The sequence below is a fragment of the Pleurodeles waltl genome, chromosome 5 (genome assembly GCF_031143425.1).
Source record: "Pleurodeles waltl isolate 20211129_DDA chromosome 5, aPleWal1.hap1.20221129, whole genome shotgun sequence".
NCBI lineage: Eukaryota > Metazoa > Chordata > Amphibia > Caudata > Salamandridae > Pleurodeles > Pleurodeles waltl.
Genome location: NC_090444.1, coordinates 1,452,546,471 through 1,452,566,977, shown reverse-complemented (window position 1 = coordinate 1,452,566,977; position 20,507 = coordinate 1,452,546,471).

Here is a 20,507-nt window from a genome sequence, read left to right as displayed (position 1 = left end):
CGTGTGAATGGAAGTGGGGGTGGAGACTGCACGTGAGCGGGGTGTGGTGGTGTGTGTGCTGGTGATGGAAGTAGTGGCTGTAGAAGTAGTGCATGCAGGTGTGAGTGGAGACGAGACTGGGAGGGAGGAGGGAGACGAGGAGGCGGGGGACACAGTGGAGGCAGTGGATGTTGGTGTGTCTGCATGTGCGTGATGCTTGCGTGAGTGCCTGAGGGATTTGTGGTGCTTATGTTTGCCTGAGCTTCCCTTGTGTGTTGATGTGTGTGCATGCTGGACTGAAGGTGTGCTTGGGATAGGCTGAGGTAGAGGGGATTGCGTATGGGTGGAGGAAGTTGGAGGGGGGAGGCTAGAGACAGGGACAATGGCTGCCATCAGTGCTGAGGCCAGAGTCTGAAAAGCTCGCTGAAGGGCCGCCTGACCAGAATAAATGCCCTCCAGGAATGTATTTGCTTGTTGCAAATGCCTCTCTACACCCTGGATGGCATTCAAAATGGTAGACTGCCCAACAGTGAGGGACCTGAGGAGGTCAATGGCCTCCCCACTGAGGGCAGCAGGGGTGACTGGGGCAGGGGCAGAGGTGCCTGGGGCGAAGGTGATGCCCACCCTCCTGGGTGAGCGGGCATGGGACAAAGGCTGAGGGGCTACTGGGAGGGTGGTGCTGGTAGGGGGTGTGGCGGCTGTACCTGCAGATGTGGGGGCACAGATGTTGCCGCCACCACAAGGGAGCTCCCATCAGAGGAGGAGTCCATGTCACTGGTGTCAGCACCTGTCCCCGCCGTGGAGCTCCCCTCGCCCTCCGTCCCACTGGTGAACTCCGAGTCCGTTGTCTCGCCCTCCAAGGCCATGTGGGATGCAGCTCCCTCCTGCTAATGCACACAAGAACAGGGAGACCACAAAAAGGGGGGGAAACGACAGAAGAAAGACATGTTGAGTGCATGCATTACCGCTACTGTTGGCGGACACGACAGACATAGAAGCCCCCTGCACTACGCTGTGCACTTGGGCTCCACTGTTCAATCCACAACACTCAAATCCACAATACACAAGTCAAGTTATCACTGAAAATGCAAAAATAGTCTCCATGTAATTTTAAACACACACTAACACTGTTAGCGTGAAAACGTACCTTAGGTGTGTCAAAAAGGACTTGCAAAGCGTAGATTTCACTCACTCACGAGACCTTGAGTTTTGAGTCATTTCTCCTTCCGTCAAGGTTGGGGTGCGTCGTTTCTTCTCTCCGCAGGAGAGCGATACGTCGATCTGGCCAGCACTCTCGGGTCCGGGCAGGCCTTGAGTGCCCAGCTGTGTTTGCGTCAGAAATCCAGCTGCACGATGAACCGAAAACCATGCAGCACGGGTTGCGATCTCACCAGCCTCTGCCACCGATGCTGTGCATTGTTTCTCCAGCCCTGGGCGTCGATCTTCTGGTCACGTTGCAGGTGAGCATTGATTTTCAGCCGCGAAGCCGGCGGCATGACGATTTTCCACCCACAGAATGGAGTTGCATCGATCTTTTCCCCGCACGGCGATCAGTGCATGGATTTCTTCCTCTTAGGCTGTCAGCTTTTCCTTTCAGGGTCCCAGGAACTGGATGGGCACCACCTGGCAGAGTAGGAGTATCTTCAGAGACTCCAGGTGCTGGCAGAGAGAAGTCTTTGCTGTCCCTGAGACTTCAAACAATCGGAGGCAAGCTCTAAATCAAGCCCTTGGAGATCTTCACAAGATGGAAGGCACAAAAAGTCCAGACTGTGCCCTCTTACTCTGGCAGAAACAGCAACTGCAGGATAGCTCCACAAAGCACAGTCACAGGTAGGACAGCTCTTCTTCCTCAGCTCTTCTCCAGGCATAGGTAGCTCTTGGTTTCCAGAAGTGTTCTAAAGTCTGTGGTTTTGGGTGCCCTTATACCCATTTTCTCCTTTGAAGTAGGCCTACTTCAAAGCAAAGTCTCTCTTGAATGTGAAATCCTGCCTTGCCCAGGCCAGGCCCCAGACACACACCAGGGGGTTGGAGACTGCATTGTGTGAGGGCAGGCACGGCCCTTTCAGGGGTGAGTGTCCACTTCTCCCCTCCCTCCTAGCACAGATGGCTCATCAGGATATGCAGGCTACACCCCAGCTGCCTTTGTGTCACTGTTTATTGAGAGGTACAACCAGACCAACTGTTAAAGTGACCCAGACAGGGAATTCACAAACAGGCAGAGTCACAGAAATGGTATAAGCAAGAAAATGCTTACTTTCTAAACATGGCATTTTCAGACACACAGGGGCATATTTATACTCTGTTTGCGCCGAATGTGCGTCAAAATTTTTGACGCACAATCGGCGGAAACCCTGCCCCATATTTATACTTTGACGTCCGACCCCGCGGGCGTCAAAATTCCACCATGTGCATCATTTTTTGGAAGGGGGAACCAGCCTTGCGTTAATTATATGCAAGGTAGGCGTTCCCTTCCAAAAAATGACTTTAAGGCCTGTGCCCCTTATTTATACTCTGACGTCATTTTGACGCACAGGAGGGGGCAGGCCTTAAAAAACGGCGCACAGCCTGATGGGTGCCGTTTTTTAACACCTGGGTCAGGGCAGGCGTTAAGGGACCTGTGGGCTCGGAAGGAGCCCAGAGGTGCCCTCCCCTGCCCCCAGGGACACCCCCTGCCACTGTTCCCACCCCAGGAGGACACCCAAGGATGGATGGACCCATCCCAGGGAAGTAAAGGTAAGTTCGGGTAAGTATTTTTTTCCGATTTGTTTTGTGGCATAGGGGGGCCTGATTTGGGCCCCCCTTCATGCCACTATGCCCAATGACCATGCCCAGGGGACATAAGTACCCATGGAGGTTGGGCGTAAAAAAAAATGGTGCAAATCCGGTTTGAGGCCTGAATTTTGCCTCAGACCTGACTTGCACCGTTTTTTGATGCACAACCCCCATTTTCCCATACGCCGGCGCTGCCTGGTGTGAGTCATTTTTTTTTACGCACACCAGTCCGCAGCGCCGGCTAACGTCATTCCAATAATAAGGCGCCCGCATGGCGCGTTGGAAGGACGTTAGCCGGCGGTAAAATTTTTGACACACAACTGCATTGGCGCAGTTGTGCGTCAAAAAGTATAAATATGGGCCACAATCTTAAAATCAACTTTACTAAAAGATGTATTTTTAAATTGTGAACTTAGGGACCCCAAACTCCACATATCTATCCGCTCCCAAAGGGAATCTACACTTTAATCTTATTTGAAGGTAGCCCCCATGTTAACCTATGAGAGGGACAGGCCTTGCAACAGTGAAAAACGAATTTAGCAGTATTTCACTGTCAGGACATATAAAACACATTACTATATGTTCTACCTTAACCATACACTGCACCCTGCCCTTGGGGCTGCCTAGGACCTACCATAGGGGTGCCTTACATGTAAGAAAAGGAAGGTTTAGGCCTGGCAAGCGGGTACACTTGTCAAGTCGAATTTTCAGTTTAAAAATGCACACACAGACACTGCAGTGGCAGGTCTGAGACATGATTACAGAGCTGCTTATGTGGCTGGCACAACCAGTGCTGCAGGCCCACTAGTAGCATCATTTGATTTACAGGCCCTGGGCACCTCTAGTGAACTATACTATGGGCTTACTAGTAAATCAAATATGCCAATCATGGATAAACCAATCAGCCATACAATTTATAGAGAGAACATATGCACTTTAGCAGTGGTAAGGTGCTCAGAGTTCAAAAGCCAACAGCAACAGGTCAGAATAAATAGGAGGCAGGAGGCCATAAGATTGTGGATGACCCTGCATAAACTAAAAAGTCCAACACTGTTTAATTATCTAATGACAGCCATTCTCTGTTAAAGGTGAGGGAGAGCTTTTTTTTCCTTCTTTGATAATGTTATCAAATATCCTTTTAGGATTTGATTTCTTGTTGAGTTTGTTGGTTTATAAAATATATGTACAAGAACAGGATTTCTACCACATTGGAAGTCCATTATTTTGGATTGCAGAACTTCTTAAATTGATCTGGAAAGAAGCCAGGCAGGTCAATGTCAGAATTACTGTTAATGTATACTGCAAATCTGCATCTTCTCTCAAAGGCTTTTAGGTCTCTCATCATGTTGGCCCTCTTATGGTGCCTAAGTAAATGCCAAAGATAGATGCCTTTGCTCAGAAACTGATTGATATCTGGAAGGTTTGCAGCTGGCTTATGTTGGGCAGCCTTTTTTTTATGTTATAAACCTTCTGTTTGTTTTTATGCTGTTCACTCACAGGACTAACACTGACAAGAGAATATAAAAAAAGAGAATGATTTATGGAGTAGCAAGACAGAAGATGAGGTAGATGAAACCTTACTGTGTCTCTTTTTAGTTTTGCAGATGTAATTTTTAAAACATGCTTGGTTGCCATCTGTTTTACTTCTGTGATCCTCTTTAGTATGTGTGCCAATCAATTCAGAGTCACTTTCTGTGTTCTTTAAATGTTTTAGTTCTTTTTGTACCTTGATTTTAAGCATCTTTTTGAAAAGTTACTTTAACAGATGCTGATGGTAGGTCATTGATGATTTATGCAGTAAAATATTCCATGAAGCAGACCATTCACAGTTAGTTTGTTTACATGGTGGCTTAGACCTTTTATAGATCTGTAAATGTGTTATAATAAATTGGCAGTTACTGATTTTCTCCTAGATCAACAGTTCGTATCTTGGATGTAGATTTGTGATTAACAGAATGGTTGATTCCAGCTTGAGAGTCAGTTCAAAGGAATATATAGGTTTGAAATCCCATAAATAGTACACTAGATGATAAGGGATCACAAAAAAACAACAGCCTACCAGGGACAAAATCCAAGTCCCAAAGGATATAGGGGGTCATTACAACATTGGCGGTAAAAGGCACTTACCGCCGTGCAGAAGACCGCCAAAACACCGCCGCGGCCGCGGAATTCCGCTACAGCTATTATGACCCACATCTCTGAATCCGCCGAAATTCAGACACCCACACAAGACCGCCACACCAAAGGTCAGTGATAAACTGGCGAAAACAAAACCGCAACAAAATACACACACATCTCCAAAACACCACCACATTGGACAATTCAAAATACAAACACCTGATACACATACACACACCACTCCCACACACCCATTGCAATATAAAACACACACCCACATCACCCACAAACCCTTACGACCAAAAATTAGAGACGAAGGCGACAGAGAGAGCACAGCAATAGACAACCCCACCACACAGAGGCACACCACACCATCACCCACACAACATTACACGCACAATACACCACACACCACTACACATCACCACACACATCAACACTTACCTCACCCCACACATTACCCACACCACCTCATGTCACGCCAAAGACACCCCAGGTTTTCCGAGGAGGAGCTCCGGGTCATGGTGGAGGAAATCCTACAGGTAGAGCCACAGCTATTTGGCTCACAGGTGCAGCACACATCCATAGCCAGGAAGAAGGAGCTATTGCAAAGAATCGTGGACAGAGTCAACGCTGTGGGACAGCATCCAAGAAATCGGGAGGACATCAGGAAGAGGTGGAACGACCTATGGGGGAAGGTGCGTTCAGTGGTCTCCAGGTACAACATCGCGGTACAGCGGACTGGCAGCGGACCCCCACCTCCTCCCCCACAACTAACAACATGGGAGGAGCAAGTCTTGACCATTATGCATCCTGAGGGCCTCGGAGGAGTCGGTGGAGGAATGGACACTGGTAAGTTAAATCTCAACTATTATACCCCCCACCCTACCTGCATGCCATCACACACCCCGCCCTCACCCCCTCCCCTATCACTCCAACTCCTCATTAATGTACTCATAACACAAACCATACATCCCAACACCAAGCCCTGCATGACACAACTAAACATGGTCACCCATCACTAAAGCATGCTCACTGCACATACCCATAACAACCCCCTAACCATCATGACACAAGACCCCACACACGAAGGTTTGCACTGGGGTACACGGTCACCCACCCATTGCACACCATGACACACACACATGCAATAATCATGCTTTTACACCCCTGCAGGACCACTACGGAACGTCACAACACCGGAGGGTCCTGACAACTCCACTCCGCCCACAGAAGAGGCCCACAGTGACGACTCGATCCTGATGACCAGCCCGGACCATCGGGGGCCTCAGGATGATCGGTTCCCCTCACACAGGCACCGCCCAACAATGACCTTCCACCCTCTGGTAACACCAGCACAGCACCCACCCAGCGGGCCCATACCTCCGTCCCCAGGACACGTCAATCAGCTGTGTGTCCACCACTACAGGGAACCCAGGATAACCCCCCACCCCAACAACAACAGGGACCTGGGGGCAGTGGTAGTGGGCACACAGTCCAGGGGACGGAGGCACAGGAACACAGGGGAACTGGGAGGGCTGCTGTGCGACAGGGGGCGGACAGGCCAAGGGAACCCACTCTCCACGAGGCCCTCTCCTCCATCATGGGAGCATACCACCACTCCCAGGAGACGATGGCGACGGTCCTGGCCAAGTTTCAGGAGACCCCAGCGCCTGCAGGACGAACTGTATATGGGGTTCAGGGAGGAGCTCAGAACCATCAGATCCGCCCTGGGCACCATCGTTGGGGTGCTGAAGGACATACTGAACACCATGAGGGACAACGTGGCACTCCAAGGGGCCCCTGACACTAGCATGGACGATGAACTGCCCACCACCTCCTCTGGCGCTAGTGGACAGGACGCCCGGCCACAGGACCACCACATCAGCACCCCACCCCCTGCAGACGGACAACCACCCCGCAAGCGGTCCCAGAGATCCAGGAACAGGACAGAGCAAGATGGCAAGACCCCCATAATGGAAATGAGACCACCCTGATTGTCCTCCCCCTGCCCCACTTTGTTACCCTGTCCCGATTGGAACTGACCCAGCTCCACTTCCTATGCCCATATGGGCAATGCACCTGTGAGACTAATAGACTGGACTCTGCCATGGACATTCCTCCACCGTCCCCCATCACCATATCACTACCCCCCTCCATTTTTGAGCACTGCAATAAACACCCTTGAACCACAAAACAATCTGGAGTCAGTTTGTGATTCCGAAAATATGCATAATCAATGACAGTGTCAACATGCTTTCCATTTTTATAGCCAACATACCTATGTCACACATCACAAGTCCTTGAAGGATGCAAGAAGATGACACACGTTGCTAACCACACCTGTGAAACCGTAATAGAAAGGTACAACTCAGTGACCAAATACTGCCAGACAGGATAGAGGTAGAAGTGTGAAAGTGAATGTAATGGTAAAAAGATAACTGTTCTCACCTGTGTGTCATTGGAAATATTGCCGTATGACTGACTCCCTGTTGTCTATGCCTTCTTCCTCAGTGTCCTCCTCATCACTGTCCACAGGCTCCACAGGCTCCACAGCTGCCACAACACCGCCATCTGGACCATCCTCCTGCAGAAAAGGCACCTGGCGTCGCAAAGCAAGATTGTGAAGCATCGAGCAGACGATGATGATCTGGCACACCTTCCTTGGTGAGTAGAATAGGGAACCACCTGTCATATGGAGGCACCTGATCCTGGCCTTCAGGAGGCCGAAGGTGCGTTCGATCACCCTCCTAGTCCGCCCATGGGCCTCATTGTAGCGTTCCTCTGCCCTGGTCCTGGGATTCCTCACTGGGGTCAATAGCCAGGACAGGTTGGGGTAACCAGAGTCCCCCAATAGCCACACACGGTGCCTCTGGAGTTGACCCATCATATAAGGGATGCTGCTATTGCGCAGGATGTAGGCATCATGCACTGAGCCAGGGAACATAGCATTTACCTGCGAGATGTACTGGTCTGCCAAACATACCATCTGTACATTCATCGAATGATAACTCTTCCGGTTCCTGTACACCTGTTCACTCCTGTGGGAGGGGGACCAGAGCTACATGGGTTCCATCAATAGCACCTATGATGTTGGGCATATGTCCAAGGGCATAGAAGTCACCTTTCACTGTTGGCAAATCCTGCACCTGAGGGAAAACGATGTAGCTACTTACGTGTTTCAGCAGGGCAGACAACACTCTGGACAACACGTTGGAAAACATAGGCTGGGACATCCCTGATGCCATGGCCACTGTTGTCTGAAACAATCCACTTGCAAGGAAATGGAGCACTGACAGCACCTGCACTTGAGGGGGATTCCTGTGGGATGACGGATTGGTGACATCAGGTCTGGCTCCAACTGGGTACACAGTTCCTGGATTGTGGCACGGTCAAACCTGTAGGTGATGAGTAAATGTCGCTCCTCCATTGTCAACAGGTCCACCAGCGGTCGGTAGACCGGAGGATTCCGCCATCTTCTCAAATGTCCAAGCTGACGGTGCCTAGGAAGGACAACAGCGACAACAGAGTCAACAAAATCCCAGGTATGTACCCACAGATACACAAGAAAAATCTTCACGTATGTGTGTCGCCTGTAGGCCTAGGTATGTGTGACTCAGTTGCAAATTAAGCCATGTGGGCCCCTGAAATGGCGGCTGCCTGACCTCTAGACTGGGACAGTGGGATGTGAGGTAACTGCGCTGGCGTTGTACACCGTCGCGGTGGGCGGGCGAGGACCACGGCGCAAAGCTGCATTGGTTAACATTGGACCCTATGGGTCCCAGGAGCCAATGATGAAGTGAGCCGGCGGTGATGAGACGCACCACTGCGGACGTGACCACCGCGGACGTGACCGCCATTTTCTATCTGTTCAATCACTTGATACCTGATCTTCGACAGGAGAGGACCTACACTGCAAGTGCTGCTGTGACCTCGGTCTGGAAGAGACAATGGCTGCTGCGTCTGGGGAAAGGGCCCCTGTCTTCACTGCTCAGGAGTTGGAGAAGCTCGTGGACGGGGTCGTCCCCCAGGACACGCTACTCTACGGTCCTCCAGACCAACAGGTAAGTACACAGGGAGCGCGTTGTATGGGCTATGCCTGGGTGGAGAGTGCTGGTTGTAAGAGGGAAGGGGGCAGAGTGCAGTGAACATGAAGGACTGTGAATGCATGTGCCACATGGCAAGGGCAGGGATGGGGGCTACTCACTTCGACGGTGCTCTTGCTAATGACTTCTCTTCTTCCCCTGTGCATGTCATGTAGGTCAGCGCCCACCAGAAGAAGGACATTTGGCGTGCCATCGCCAAGGACGTACGGACCCTGGGGGTCCACCAGAGACGGGGCACCCACTGCCGGAAAAGATGGGAGGACATTCGCCGCTGGAGCAAGAAGATGGCGGAGGCTCAGCTGGGGATGGCCTCCCAACGTGGAAGGGGTGCCCGTCGCACCATCACCCCCCTGATGTTCCGGATCCTGGCGGTGGTCTACCCTGAGTTGGATGGGCACTTGAGGGCATCACAGCAGACACAAGGGGGTGAGTACACAATCATTCTGGGGACTTTGCGCGCAGTTGAGGGGTCTAGGTATGGGAGGAGGGCTGTGGGATTCCCTAGGCCAGGGCGACTTCCACAGGCTAGGCCCCTCCGTAATGCAGGCCATGTGGCACACCACCCCACCGCAGTAGAGTGCCAAGTACAGGTATACATGCCCCTGTGGCATCCATGTGTGCAGATGTCCACCATAGCCATGTAGGCCACATCCCAGGAATTGCATCTGTAGAGGCCAGGAGCACGGCTTAGTGCAGGGGGCTGCTGTGTCTGTATTGTCCGCCAGCGGTAGCGGTATGCCATGCACTCAACCTGTCTTTCTTCTGTCGTCCCCCCCCCCCTTTTTCTGCTCTCCATGTTCTTTTGTGCATCCGCATCATCAGGCGGAGGTACAGTAGCACCGGAGCACGAGGGAGCTGCATCCCACATGGCCATGGAGGGCCACACCACGGACTCAGAATGCACCAGTGGGACGGAGGGCGAGGGGAGCTTCACGTCGGCGCCGGATCCCCAAACAGTGACACGGACTCGTCTGCCGATGGGAGCTCCCTTGTGGTGGCGGCACCATCTGTGCCCCACACTTCTACACGTACAGCCGCCACCTCCCCTACCAGCACCGCCCTCCCAGCAGCCCCTCAGCATTCGCCCCATGGCCACTCACCCAGGAGGGTGGGCATCACCTTCTCCCCAGGCACCTCAGGCCCTGCCCCTGTCACCCCTGCTGCCCTCAGTGAGGAGGCCGTTGACCTCCTCAGGTTACTCACTGTTGGGCAGTCTTCCATTGTGAATGCCATCCAGGGTGTAGAAAGGGAGTTGCAACACAGTAATGCAATTCTGGAGGGCATTCATTCTGGTCAGGCTGCCCTTCATCGCACCCTTCAAACTCTGGCCTCAGCATTGATGGCAGCCATTGTCCCTGTGTCTAGCCTCCCCCCTCCAACTTCCTCCACCCAGACCCAATCCCCTGTACCCCAGCTTATCCCAAGCACACCAACAGACAAGCATGCACACACCTCAACACACAAAAGTAGCTCAAGCAAACATAGGCACCACACATCCCACAGGCACTCACACAAGCATCACCCACATACAGACACAGCAACATCCACTGCCTCCACTGTGTCCCCCTCCTCATCGTCTCCCTCCTCCCTCCCAGTGTCTTCTACACTCTCACCTGCATGCACTACATCTACAGGCACTAGGACCCGCACCAGAACACCCAGCACCACACCCCGCTGACCTGCACTCACCACCCCCACTCCCATTTACACGTCCCCTGTGTCCTCTCCCAGTTTGTCTGTGACGCCCCCTCCCAAAGTACACAAACGCGGGCACCCACACACCCAACATCCATCCACCTCACGACAGCCTCCAGTACCTGCATCTGCACCCAAAACACCTAAAGTGACACCTCCTACAACCACCTCCTCTTCCTCCACTCCCAGACCCCCTCCAGCTACCCATCCCAGTGTTCGTCAGAAACTCACCCTCAGCAACGTTGACCTCTTTGCCCCCATCCCCACCCCTCCAATTCATAAGTCCCGTAGTAGCACCTCAGCCAAAAAGACTCCTGTACCAGTGGTGTGTGTTCAAGGTGTGTGGAGTGCACCGGCCACCAGGGCAGGCAGTGTGACATGGAGTCAAAGCACTGCCAGTCCACCCCCTGTAATGCACCCAAAGTTGGTAAGTGGCCGACGGGACAGGTAGAAGACTCCTGGCAGCAAAACTGGTCACAAGGGTCCCCGGGGGATTGCAGAGTCAGCTGTGACTCCTCCAAAGGTGGTGAAGGGCTGGAGTAAGTCTGCACAGTCTGGTGAGAGCAGCATGGCGGAGAAGGGCGCCATCCTCCCCGGCGGCCGGGACGCCACCGCCAGAACCGTCGTCACTGGTCAGGAGACCACCGCCAGAGTCATTGCCCAGGAGGGCACAAGTATTGTCACTGGTCAGGAGACCACCGACAGAGTTACCGCCAGAGTCAGTGCCCAGGAGGGCCCCGGCTGCCACATCCCCGCTGGAAAATGAAGGACCGTCATGCCACACACCAATGCACAGATCAGAGACCGCCATGGCAAAGCCCCGATGAACAAGGGAATCGCCGCCATGGTGAAGACCACTGAACAGGGCACAGCACCGCTGAACAGGGCAGAGAACCGCTGAACAGATCAGAGACCGCCATGGCAACGCCCCGTTGAACAAGGGAATCACCACCATGGTGAAGCCGCTGAACAGGGCACAGCACCGCTGAACAGGGCAGAGAACCGCTGAACAGATCAGAGACCGCCAAGGCATAGCACCGCAGAACAAGGAAACACCGCCACATCAAGCATCGTTATCCCATGTACAGCTGGGACTGTGACGGTACAGGAACCGTCACGGGGAGCTAAATGCAGTGTGGGCACCATTCCCCCTCCAGAACCGTTGGAGACTGTTATCCACTTGAGAGACTGTGGCTTTGCACTCCCCAGGATGTAACAGTGGGCAAACCACCCACTGTAGAGACTTGAGAGACTGTGGCTTTGCACTCCCCAGGATGTAACAGTGGGCAAAGGATACATCAATGGGCATGGAGCCCCGTCGTGGATCTGGCGTGGTGCTGTAATCCGGCTGAGGTGCCCACCCCTTACCTTCCCCCTGAGGTGCCTGTTGTATTTCTATATGATGCCCCAGCAGTGTTCTCTCCGTTTGAGGACAGGTATCGTGTGTGGGCCTCGCCCATGCATTTTTGGCCCAGTGGTGCATGGATATTGATATGTGCATGCCTGCACTGCTTCTCGTAATGTATATACTTTTGAATATGTATATATTTATCTGTATATATTTGGTATCTGTATTTTGATACATTACAATTTTTCAACTGATTTCCTTTGGTCTTTGCATTCTTCCGGGGGGGTTGTGGGTTGTTACTGTGATGTTTTGACATGCGTAGCTGTGTGTGTTATAATGTGCAAGGGTGGGGGTGGGTGTTTTGCATGTGTGTCCCCCTGACTTTTGCCTCCCCCCTCCCCTATGTCGTAGGTGCAGTACTCACCGTTGTCTTCAGCGCCACTGTTGCTGGTGTTCATAAATGAGCAGGAAGACAAGGGCAGGTAGGATTTGTAATTCTGGCTCCATGGTGTCCTCCTTCCTCGTGGGATGAGTAGAAGGTGAGCGTTTTCGCATTGCAAAAGCTGTTTCCGCCGTGTTTTTATCCACGGTGAATCCGCCCCGGAAAAGGTGGCGGATTGGCAGGTTGTGATACTGTGGGCGGTACATTGTCTTCCGCCTGTCTGTTGGCGGTGACCGCCGCGCTGCTTGTCTGTACCACCTAATTCTCTTTTTTTCGTCCGCCGGCCTGTTTGTGGTATTACCGCACCTTTAACACCGTCCGCCAGGGTTGTAATGACCCCCATAGTCAGTCACAAGAAAATTAAATATCCAAGCAAGATGGGACTCAAACAGCTGGAATCAACAAAGAAAAAAAATATGATTTCACTACAATGTTTCAGCTTTTAGCCTTCCTCCTTCTGGACACAATCATTTTAAATGGTTCATCCAGATGTTTTCTCAAGTTTTGTATGTGGGCAAAACAGTGAATGACCTCTGTACACAACATAGGAACCACACATCAGCAATAATTAATAGGACACCAGCCTGTAGCCAATCATTTTAAGTTTGTGGACTATTTAGAATGAGACTTAGACAATTTCTCCATGGAACATGTCTTAAAGGAAGAACTACCAGGCTCCAGAGAAAACATCTGGAGATACCATTTAAAATCATAGCATGCAGATGGATTGGACATCACTTCACTCATGATACTTTTTGAAATTCCAGCAGTGCAGCCCCTAAGCAAACTAGTGTGTGTGGGGGGGGGAGGGTGGAGAATATATATTTTAGGTATGAGGGTTTAGGACCTAAATCCTCAAAGTTAACATTTTAATCACCAGTATCAACAATTTAGTACATTTCCCTTATGTAAATATGTTTTGATGGTGTCATGCTTAAAAATAAAAAAATATGTATTTTTCTTTCAGTTCCTTACTTAGCCTTTATATATGGCCCACATGAGCTTAAATTTAAATATTTTAAAGTGGATGCATTACTTGTAAAATGTATATCTTGAATGAAAAGAAGGATTCTAGAATAGGAAAATAAGGACACAAATGCTGACAGTTATAAGCATTGTTATTATTCATTGCTATTCTCATAAAAGGAAACAGCCTTTGGCGGCAGTATGTTTTTTATGTTTGAAATGTTGAGCACAGTTTTCACATGACTATATATACTTGCACAAAGTGGCAACATGCATTGTGACCGAGACTGGTTTCCAGCTGAAGTGTGTCAATGCTGTAAATTTGCTGGCAATTAAATTACTGGATTTTTTATCAACATGAGTGCTGTCATCTCCATTTGTTTTTTAGTTGTTTGTGGATTTTGAGGCCCAGATTTATACTTTTTGCCATAAAACTGTGCAAATACAGTTTTGAGGCAAAAAGTATAGCACTAGCTTGCGTCATTCCAAAGCGCCAGCTAGGCGCCAAATTTATGGAATGCCGCAAGCCGGTGCTAAACTTGGGCCAGCGTCAGAAAAAATTATGTTAGCTGGGTGGGGGTGGCAGTATAGGTGAAGGGGGTTTTGCCTCAAAAAAATATGCTAGCCTGGTTAAAGGCAAAAAAATGCCGTAAACCAGCCTGGCGTCATTTCCTGACACAGAACCATCCATAACACATGACTTCTGTCTTGTAAAAGACAAGAGTCATGCCCACCACCTCTGGCCAGCACAGGGGACCAGTGTCCCCTGGGCATGGCCATTGCACCCAGTGCCATAAGGGGGGCCCATGTCAGGGCCCCAAATGACACTTACATTTGTTTGTTTTTTAATACTTGCCTATACTTACCCTACTTACCTGAGATGGGATTCCCCATCATATGGTGTCCCTCTGGTGTGGGTGAGGGTGTTCCTGGGGCTTGCGGTGGGCACCTGTGGGTTCATTCCATGGTGTTTGACCATGGAAATGGGCCCACATGTCCCCTAACGCCTGGTCTGACCAGGTATTAAATAATGGCACTGAGCAGGCTTAGCGCCATTATTTAGGCCCACCCCTGCACCATTGTTGCACAGGAGGATAAATAAAGCGCTATGGGCTTAGAGTCATTTTGTGGATGGGAACGCCTACCTTGCATCTCATTGTTGCAAGTTGGATTCACGCATCCAATAAATGAAGTTAACTTCTAAATTGTGACGCTAGACGAGTCTAGAATCAAAATATAAATATGGAGTTAAGTTTGTGCCGAATTTGCATAAGAAAATGGCGCAAATTCAGCGCAAACTGTATAAATATGCCCCTTATGGTTTAACAATGGTAATGCTGTTTTCCGCACCACCAGTGGGCCAGAACGCAGGCAGCTGGCAGCAGCTACTGTAGTTTGTAGATATATATTTACATTAGCATTCAACATAACAATACTTTCAGTCTGTTTTTTTATGTGTAATACATTAATGCACTTGCTAAATGTTCCCATACTTTAGCATTGGGAGATATCTGCCCGGGTGATGAAGAACTCCGTCTACATGTGAAATATTGCTAAAAGTTATTTTACACTCATAACTTTGGTTCCAACTCCTATTTAAGGAGGTGGAGATTTGTAATTCAACACTTGTTAGACAAAATATACTCAATTGTGAATAACCAAAAATCGTATTTTACTATAAAGTGTAAGATTAGGTTTACGTATGTAGATGTATTTTTGTGTAGATGTAACTCTGTGATTAGGCCCTTGAGTACGCAACCATTGGTCAATATTCCTAATTAGAGGGGGCAGTGCTGAGCCAATATGAATACAACCAGGATGTTATATGACAATTAGGCCTAATCACAAGAAAACATGTTTTGACTTAGAGGATGAGAAACGACTTTTGGAAACTTTTCTCTGTGGGGACAAGTTTTTTCATAAAATTTTGCATGTCCCATGTTTGTAAATTAAGTTACCAGCCTTGGAGCCTTACACAAAAATTGTAGCGGTGACTTAGCTAATGAATAAAAATATTTTTTCTGCATTCAGAAGACTCTGGGGGTCATTCCGAGCCAGGGCCGGGGACCACAGAAGCACCGCCAACAGGCTGGCGGTGCTTCCAGGGCCATTCTGACCGCGGCGGTAAAGCCGCGGTCAGAAAAGGGGAACCGGCGGTTTCCCGCTGGTTTTCCCCTGGCCCAGGGAATCCTCCATGGCGGCGCTGCTTGCAGCGCCACCATGGGGATTCCGACCCCCTTCCCGCCAGCCTGTTTCTGACGGTTTACACCGCCAGAACCAGGATGGCGGGAACGGGTGTCGTGGGGCCCCTGGGGGCCCCTACACTGCCCATGCCACTGGCACTGCCACTGGCATGGGCAGTGCAGGGGCCCCCTAACAGGGCCCCATGAAGATTTTCACTGTCTGCTTTGCAGACAGTGAAAATCGCGACGGGTGCTACTGCACCCGTCGCACCCCTGCAACACCGCCGGCTCCATTCGGAGCCGGCTTCTATGTTGCAGGGGCTTTCCCGCTGGGCCGGCGGGCGGCCTTTTGGCTGTCGCCCGCCGGCCCAGCGGGAAAGCCAGAATGGCATCCGCGGTCTCCTGACCGCGGAGCGGCCATTTGGCGGTGACCGCATGGAGGGCGGCGACCGCCGACCGCCGCGGTCAGAATGACCGCCTCTGTCTCCCCAAACCCCTGATACCAAAATTTCTAAGAAATAGTGTTTTTGCTGCAATTCCATGATACTCCAAAGGGATTGTGGTACAATAAATGGTGGTCACATTTGTTTTTTAAATACATTGGCACGCAGTTGTGCATCATCTTTATTAACGTGAGCTAACCTCATTCCCTAAAGCAATCGAGCGCCATATTTAAAAAAAGATGCGCAATGGCTATAAAGAATGGTTAGCGTCTAAAAAAAAAGACGCTAGCCGGTAATGAAAGCCACTAGGGGAAATGGCGCTAGTGGGTCAAAAATTACAATAGGCTGATTAGTGGCAAAATATCAGCTGCTAGTCAGCCTAGTGTCATTTTTTCATTCATAAGCAACCAAAAAATTACTTTTGTCTGTGTATAGACAGGAATCATTACCACAATCCCAATGCCCACAACAAGGGACAAGTGTCCCCAGGACAAGCACAACATACCTAGTGCCAGCCAGAGGTCCCCATGTAAGAAGCCCCAGTTGCACACCACACAAATACACATACACTTACCTGTGATGGGCTCTCCCCTCCAGTAGTAGCACCCTTAGGTGAGGGTGGTGGTGATGCTGTGGGTTGGGGTGAGCATCTATGTACCCAATCCATGGTGTTTCCCCATGGAAATTGGCCTACCAGCACTTTAACGCATGGTCTGACCAGGCGTTAAATAAGAACGCTAATCGGGTGCAGCTCCATTATATTGGTCTGCCCCCTAGGTGCGCATTGTTTCAGTGTCAGGAAGTAAATATGGTGTTGGGGGTTAATCAACATTTTTAGGAAGGGAACACTTTCTTTGCATCTCATTGTCGCAATGAGACGCAAGGTGAGTTGGCGCTTCCTCAACTGAGTTAAATAAAGTATAAGGCAATGAGATAAGGAAAAGCGCATCCATCCAAGTAGCGCTCCAATGCTAAAGTGAAAACGAAAATCCCCACAGACCATGGATAATCGGACCCCAAAAATAATAACATATAGGAGCAGGTAAATTGCCCCATAAATCAAATTGACAGAGGCATATCCGAAATATTACAAACTATGGGAGCAGAACGTGGTGAGTAACATCAAAGTAACTAAATATCCAAACGATGTAAATAATAATTATGTAGAAGAATTCTGGATACGCGGAAAGGTGAAAAACTTACAGCTCATATTATAATGCAGCATGTTTGCGCTCCAAAGGTGCTTCAAAAACGCATCCCCCTCCTTAATTACGGTCCAGGGACCCCAAACTCCGAGGCCCAACATAGTAATAAAAGGTGAGAGCTGAATGAAAGAACCCTCAGTGAACCTCTAGGCGGCCCAGAGGACTCCATCTCCTGGGGCCAAAAGTGAATAAAGAAGAGAGAGGCACATGGACCCCTACCTATGCCTCAATGAGGCACTGCTGATTCCATTTCCTGGGGTTGAATAGCAAATAATGGAGAAGGAGACATGCAGCCCCCTTCCTTGAGTCACTTCTCGGCCCCAGGAAGCCTATCCACCTGAACACATTTTTTAATAACAGTGAGGAGGCACACAGCCCACCTCCCTCTGCCACTCAAGGGCCCCAGGGCTGAATTTTTTGGAAAGGGGAGTGGGCCGCTCACATCCCTCCCCATGCTGGAATCATGCCATGGAACCCATCGCTCGTGCCAGATACTGAATAGTTTTTCAGGGAGCCAACCCCTGGAACACTGTGCTTTCCTGCCAAGCAGAGTGCAGGCACACACTGGCAATATCCCCCTGAGTAATTAATTTAGCTTTGCTCCTACCCAGCCAAAACAGTTACAAAATGCTGCTACTGCCCAGGCAGGAGGAAAATAAAGGTGCTGACTCCTGCCAGCACTCAGAAAGGTGCTGGGGAGTTCCATATGGCCCCCAGCAACCCCTGCATTGTGTGTGCCCCTGGTAGGCATGGGTCACCCACCCACATAAAAAAAAAAAGCTGGGTACCACCAGGGCAGCTGGCTGGGGCCCGGGCCCCTGTGGCACTCCTCACAGCCCCTAACAAGGCACCTGCCTACATTTAAAAAAAGGTTGGCTGCCACCAGGGTAGCAGGCTGGGCCAGCCAGGGACCTGAAGTTCTTCCTGTGGCTCCCTACAAATATAGGAGCTTTGGGTGTCCTTTATGGGCACTCACTTAATTAAAAACACTTAATAAAAAACACACTGGGTTCTGCTAGTACCCAGCATGAGGGCTAACTGGAGAGCCTGCTGGGGCTTCAAAACACGCTGGCTTCTGCCAGTACCCAGTGTGAGGGCTGACTGGAGAGCTTGCTGGGGCTACAAGAGCCCTGGTGCTCCCCACAGAAACCCCCAGGAAAATATACTATGTGGGTGCCCTTGGTCAGAACTGGGACACCCACAACAACCTTTTTCTTTAAAAAGTGAATAATAAATGAGCCGCAAATGCTGCTCATTTATTATTCATAACTCCTTGAAGGAGTGCCCCATAAGGAAGTGCAAGGGCTATTTACTTTTTTTTCAGCTTGGAGATGTCACTAAATGGGGAGCGGGCACCATTTAAAATGTTTTCAATGCAAAGAGTAGCAGCCCCATTCAGAAACATTGAAAAACTATGGCCCTCATTATGACAATGCCAGTAAATCCTACTTACTGCCTCGTTGACGGCTGCCAACTTACCATTCACCAAATTATGACAAACACAGACCAATCTGACAAAATACAGCCAACAGAACAACATCCATCACATTATGACCCAAGGATCACTACGGCAGACATTCAAAGGCGGTAAACCTTTGGCGGTACATACCGGCGTGCTCAGAATGGACATCCACATACAAAACAACAATACATCGGCCAATACTAAAGACACATACCTGACACTCATGCACACACCACACCCACACACCCACACCACTATAAAACACCCACCCACATTACCCACAACACCTCATGTACAAATGCCACCAGGAGACTGAGAAGGAGAGAACAGAGACATCTAGAAACACACACCACATACACCCATAGACCCCTCGCACACTCCACAACACTGCTCCCCACCACATTACCCAACACACCCTCACCAACACACATCACACAACACCCATGGCACACAAAGGCACCCCTGATTCACTGAGGAGGAGTTAAGGGTCATGGTGGAAGAAATCCTCGGGGTAGAGCCACAGCTCTTTGGAGCACATGTGCAGCAAATATCTATGACAAGGAAGATGGAGCTATGGCGGAGAATCGTGGACAGAATCATCGCCGTGGGACAGCACCCAAGAACAAGGGATGACATGAGGAAGAGGTGGAATGACCTACGGGGGAAGGTACGTTCCATAGCAGCAAGACACCAGCTAGACATCCAGACGACTGGCGGTGGACCCACACCTCCTCCCCCACAGCTCACTGCATGGGAGGAGCAGGTACTGGCAATACTGCATCCTGAGGGACTCACCAGAGTTGGGCGAGGACTGGACACTGGTTAGTCAATTTTCAACAGTTATCACCACCCATACCTGCATGCCATCAAACACCCTCACACTCACTCCCATCACTCCACCACATCCCACACACTCCACCAACACATCTCACTAATCCCAATGCCAGGCCCTGCATGCTGTACCAATGAATGGACACACCTCCCAGCCCTGTATGGACACTCATCACTAAAGCATGTACAGCATAGGGAAACTAACATAACAACAATACACCAACATACACAAGGTAGGGTAACAACAACCATAGAAGGGAAGCTACTGAAGTACAAATGTCATACACTTGAAGCATAATACATCATTTACATTCCCACAGGTACCCCAGCTAATGTCACTGGAGAGGAGGTGCCTCCACTATCCAGTCCCCCAACAGAAGAGGCCCCAAGTGATGACAGTAACTCTGGACTTCTGGATCTGGATGACCTACCTGGCCCATCAGGGAACACTGGACAGCCGGTCAACCAAGTCCACTCACAGACCACCACAGAGCCTCCCTCATCAGGAACCAACACTACAGCACCCACCCAGCGTACCCATGCCTCTGTCCCCAGGACACGTAAATCAGCAGTGTGCCCACCTCTACAGGAACCCCAGGTCACACCTCACACAATAAACAATCAGGGACCTGAGGTCAGTGGCAGTGGGCACACCATTCACGGGACAGAGGCACAGGCCAACAGGGACACTGGGAGGACTGCGTGCACCAGGGGGAGGATAGGAGCAGGGAACCGACTCTCCAGGAGGCACTCTCTGAGATCCTGTGAGGCTATCAACATTCCCAGGACATGATGGACCAGATCCTAGACAACGTGCAGGAGAACAGGCAGCTGCAGGAGGGACAGTATCAGGGGATCAGGGAGGACTCGCAGGCCATTAACAACACCCTGATCTTCATAGCAGGGGTGCTGCAGACATGGCATGGCAGATCATGAGGGAGGCAACAGCACACCAGC